This window comes from Drosophila subpulchrella, unplaced genomic scaffold (genome assembly GCF_014743375.2).
Source record: "Drosophila subpulchrella strain 33 F10 #4 breed RU33 unplaced genomic scaffold, RU_Dsub_v1.1 Primary Assembly Seq41, whole genome shotgun sequence".
In the NCBI taxonomy this organism is placed as follows: domain Eukaryota; kingdom Metazoa; phylum Arthropoda; class Insecta; order Diptera; family Drosophilidae; genus Drosophila; species Drosophila subpulchrella.
In genome coordinates this window covers 271,087-276,976 of record NW_023665629.1, presented here as the reverse complement: position 1 = coordinate 276,976, position 5,890 = coordinate 271,087, and positions in this window count along the sequence as shown.

Here is a 5,890-nt window from a genome sequence, read left to right as displayed (position 1 = left end):
TCTGACTGCAAGCAGAAACCAGACTCAATATTATTATACAATATGATAAACAAAGTTTAACATCATCACCATACATTAATTCACGAGAGTGAGTTACGATAGAGGGAAGATCAGCCTAAATGACTGCCCTGAGGCACTCCAGATGTCACATTGATCATCTTGGAAACAGCGTTTTTGAATAAAACCCTCTGAGATCTACCATTCAAATAACTTTTAATCCAAGTTAACAGTTTATTCGGAAACCCAAGCCGATCTAATTTGAATAAAAGAAAACAGTGGCTTACAGAGTCAAAGGCCTTACTAAAATCTGTATATATAACGTCTGTCTGCAATTTTTTGTTAAATTCATCTGTTACAAAAGATGTCAATTCGACCAGGTTAGTGGTGGTCTATCTTCGCTTAACAAAACCATGTTGACACAGCGATATTAAAGAGGAGCACTAATGTTGCAAATGAGAGGTAATAATGCGTTCAAATGTTTTGGGAATTGCAGACAATTTGTAGATTCCTTTATAGTTCTGAACATTAACCTTCGCACTCTTTTTGTGGAGTGGAATAATAAAAGAATCTTTCTAGATAGTAGGAGAAACAGAGGATGAGATAGACAAATTAAAAAGTTTAAGAATGGGCTTGCAAATAGTTCGGGCACAAAACTTAAGTACACACCCAGGGAGTCCATCTGGCCCCGGAGAAATGGTTGGCGTTATAGTATCTAAATTCCTTAGAGAGAACTTTCGGTGATTACAGGAGAAAAAATACAATTTGACCTGTTTAAGTGATTAGGGTAGCTAGTATTAGACCAAGAAACAGAACTATAAGTAGATTGAAAGAATTCAGCATATAAATCTGCAATTTCGGGATCCGTAGATGCCTCAATAGAATTTAATCGTACTGATGATGGCAATGCTGAAGACTTTCGCTTAGCATTGACATTATTTTAAAACTGCCTTGGATCCTTTGAAAATTCAAATTTACATCAGTTCAAATACATGGAATAATAATGACTGTTAAGTACATTAAAATAAGTACGAGCCACCACATATCTTGAAAAATCGGATGGCCTAACAGACTTTTTGTACTTTTTATATAAGTTTGTTTTAAGGTTTCTAATTCTTTGCAACTCATTGGTAAACCAAGGAGGCCTGTCTAACTTAGGAGGAAAACTATTATTAACACATTCACAGAAAAAAGAGTTTAGGACACTATAAAATAGTTCCGTAGCACTTTCAATATCCAAGCAATTATATAATTTTGTTCAGTTATATTGTGCAATCATGTTGTAGAGTTTATTAAAGTCGCATTTAAGAAAGCATCTACTTTTAGTTGGAGAAAGTAAAGAAGAGAGGGTATCAACACAGGGAAGATAAATTGTAAGTTTCAATGTGGGATGACACCGGTCTTCTCGCACAACTAGTGGGTCAATTCTAGATACCGTGACTTCAGACGGATCTAAAACAAATACAAAATCTAATTGTCTGTTTAGTGAATTACGTATAAAGCTAACTTGCTGTAATGATAATTCTAAGAGACCGTCAACGAAGTCATGGTCAGATAAAGGGGTAGAGACAAGTGAGTCAGTGGAAGGGGACCCAGAAATGTCAGGGAGATTGAAATCACCTAAAACAATCAATAGATCCCTTTCGGAAAGATGAGATAGAACAGTTCTTATTGCAGCCAATTGTTGCTCATAAATTGTTAAGTCAGATCCAGGTGGAATATAAGAACAAGTTACATAACAATTTCTATTTCATTGCGACTAAGAATGTATATTCTCTCCGATGTTAAAGTAGAGGTAACGGCAATCAGCACCCCACCCCCCTACGAGGAGAGCGATCAGTTCTATACGTATTAAAATTTTTGGACAGAACTTCTGAGTCTGATATCTCCGGTTTCATCCAAGTCTCAGTAAAGGCCAGAATGTCTTCAGAAAAGGTAGAGGAGTCAGCATAAAACTTAGGTAGCTTCATATTAAGTCCCCTAACATTTTGATAGGCCAAAAATAAACTGCTCAGTTTTTTGGCGCAGGTACTACCGTGGAAGGCCAATTATTAGTCCTCCGTCTGCTTGGAACAAATTCTTTAATGACCAATTCAAGATATCCTACGAACATATGAAAATTTAAACTCCTCCACTGTGATGTTTTGAGATGGGAATTCCTGGTGTATAAATTCCAAAACATCTGCAGATGTGGTTTCAGGTGTTAAGCGAGACACAAATAATTACTTCCAATATGGAACAAACGAGAGTCCACCACCAACAATCTGAACATCGTTCGTCTGATTATCGAGATCAGGGACTCCTATAGAGCTAACTTCACCTGTAGGTACAGAAAGCTGCGTAGTGTTTGACCCCTTAGGCTGACTAGCAGAAACAGGGACTCCTCCAGAGCTTTTGGTACCTATGGGTACTGCTGGCAGTGAAGCTTTAGGTCCCCCAGCGCCAGTGGATGCCGACATAGCTGCCGTTACCGATCAGGTAAAGATATTTGAAGCTAAGATGGGATTTGGAACTGATGCCTTTACTTCAACAGATTTTAAAGGAGCGGTCTTTTTGCCTTTAGGTTACCCTATTGACATTTTTTTTATTATCAAGGTCGGCCTTAAACTCGGTTTCATAAAACGATCAATGGTCAGCGCCACATAGCCATCCAAATCACGGTCTATTTCAACGCATGGGGCACAAGTCCATGAAAAACCAACACCTAGATCAATATAGTCTTTTACTCTGCCAACAAGTCCAGTACATTTCGGATGTATGACTATGTTGCAGAGACGACAGTAAATAAAAACGTCATTAGGTGACGATCCGAACTGACAATCTTTTTTGGAACAAAAAAGATCCATTATTTTAAGAATTTTAATTTAAGAAAAAAAAATTATTTATAAAACCAAAAATCAAAAGAATTATAAATACCTCACTTAATTTGACACTGGGATCAAACAAAAAAAATGTAGACACACAAGAACACAAAGGAATAAGAGCGCGTAGAAACTGCGAGAGCGAGAGAGCGCGACAGAGTGGCTAACGACTGAGCGTGGCTTGCGAAACACAAACAAAATATACACAACAGTTTAACGACAAGAAACGGTAGAGAGATTACAGAAAGTTATGGGAAACAACAACAAAAGCTGTTGAAACAAATGCACCACAGCGTACAGAAGTTACAATAACAAAACGCACAGGCTAAAAGCAGAGTTTGGTTTTGTTAAAATTTGCTACAATAAAATAGACAATTAAGCAAGGCACCAGTATCACAGATATTATTGACAAATTGACAAAAATCACAGAGCACAAGATAAACAAAACCGGTCACAAGCGACGCTAAATCGATCTTTTTTTATCCCACACCAATGTGTTCTGAGACCCCAAAGTACGTCAACCAAGTTACGTGTCGTTTTCGATGCGTCTAGTCAACTCAGATCTCTCAAAATTATATTTTGATGGTTGGGCCGACAGTCCAAGATGAGTTGTACTCCACGTTACTTCGCTTTCAGCTGCATTTGTTCGCCCTGAGCCTAGTGATGGTAGTGTGGAGAAAGGACCCCTCTGAGTCCTTGAGATTATAAAAGCTCAACACCGTAACATATGGTACTGTACCAGCCCCCTTTCTGGCTATGCGGTGTTTAAAAAGGTTAGGCGACTCTGCCAAACTATCTATTCCTAGAGCTGCTGAAGTTATTAGACCCAACTTTTATGTCGATGGCATGTTGACTTGTGCTGCATGCGTAGAGGAGGTAAAGACTATTAAGTCTGAAGTGTCTCAGGTTCTTTAAGGTTTTGAATTGACAGTTAAATCCATACCCATATCCATACCCAGTTAAATTCATACCCATATGATGGGTGTCCGAGCGACAAAACGGAACATACAATCGGTAACATCGAAGCTGTTTGACCCCCTCGACTTATTAAGTTATATTGTAATTAGAGGAAAAATCCTATTGCAGGAATTTTGGCTCAATAAGTTAGATTGGGCTGAGTCGATTCCGATGCATTTGGAAACAGAATGGAAAATGATAAAAATTATACTGTTTAAATTTGAAGAAATATCTATTCCTCAGTTAGTGCATACCGATCCTATGTCACCGGTCCAATTACATGTCTTTGCCGGCGCACTCTTAAGAGCTTATGGAGCTGGTGTCTACACTTGTTGCAGAACTCCAGTAAGTTATAAAATATCGTTGTTAACTTTAAAGTCAAAAGTAGCGCCGCTCAGGACTAAGACGCTCCCAAGACTTGAGTTATGTGCCGCTCACCTTCTTGCAGATCTATGTCACAGAATCAAGCCCCTATTAAAGGTACCTATCCAACGAATTGTGTATTGGCCGGATTCTGAAGTTACGCTTCATTGGATCCGGACTCATCCATCTTCGTTGTCCGCATTCGTATCGAATAGAGTTGCGGAGACTTAAGAGTGGTCAGTTGAAGTTACATAGCGGCATATCCCAACGAAACAGAACCCAGCAGATATCGTATCAAAAGGTTGCGACGTCGTCGAAATCGTACAGTCGATGTGGTTTACTGGACTAGAGTTTTTAAAGGAGGAAGAAGAAAACTGGTCCCAAAATGCACACTTTGATCTAGGTCCAGCGTCACAGGAACTTCAGCTTAATCCAGCTTCACAGGAAACGCTTCTTCTTCCAGCGTCACAGGAACTTCAGCTTCATCCAGCTTCACAGGATACGCTTCGTCTTCCAGCGTCACAGGAACTTCAGCTTCATCCAGCTTCACAGGATACGCTTCGTCTTCCAGCGTCACAGGAACTTCAGCTTCATCCAGCTTCACAGGATACGCTTCTTCTTCCAGCGTCACAGGAACTTCAGCTTAATCCAGCTTCACAGGATTCGCTTCTTCTTCCAGCGTCACAGGAACTTCAGCTTCATCCAGCTTCACAGGATACGCTTCTTCTTCCAGCGTCACAGGAACTCGGCTTAATCCAGCTTCACAGGATTCGCTTCTTCTTCCAGCGTCACAGGAACTTCAGCTTCATCCAGCTTAACAGGATACTCAGCTTCTTCCAGCTTCACAGGATACTCAGCTTCATCCAGCTTCACAAGATTCTGTGTTTCCAAGACACACAATATGTCTACTTCATTCATTGAGGAAACAAGTCACACAAGAATCGATTTACACAATCGATTACTAGACACCCAAAACGAGCTGCAAGGGAAAATCCAACAGCTCATTAAGAATTATGGCAAGGATTCTGTCGACCGACGCCACCGAGACGGCTATTATTCCGGTAAGCTAACTCAGTTAAACGATCTCTGGCAGCAGTTTTGCGACTTAGATGAAGAAGTCCAACAAGCGGCATTACCCACTGGAAGTGAGTACTCTTCACGACTAGTAGCACTTAAGGAGCTGGTCGAAAAATATCAGAATATCTTTCTGGACAACATGCCGACTGGAAGCGGGCTTCCGAAGGCCCCCAGACGAACTTCGGCCAACATCAAGATCACAACAAGAGATCAAGTCAAAGGAGATTCCACAATTGACACGGTGATCCGACAGTTGCAGAGAAGATGCAACGAATTAGAGTCATCATTAACATTAGCCTCGAACGCCCCAACTGTCACCCCAGCCCTACAAAGGCACCTGGATCTCCATTGGGCGTTACTAAGGCAAGCCCACGACGAATTGGATAGCACACCTGGGGCCGCAGCTCTGGCAGAAGCAGAGCTAGCCCAATTCCACACATTATACGAGGAATACGAAATGAACCTGCTACGAGAAAACGACGCGCCAATGAGCCTAAACTTGGCACTTCCGCCAATTAGCATTCCGGAGTTCAACGGCGAGTATCTAGACTGGCCACGGTTCCATGATCTCTTTGTGGAATTGGTACATAACAAACCATATTCGGCCAGTCAAAAACTACATATTCTACAGAGTT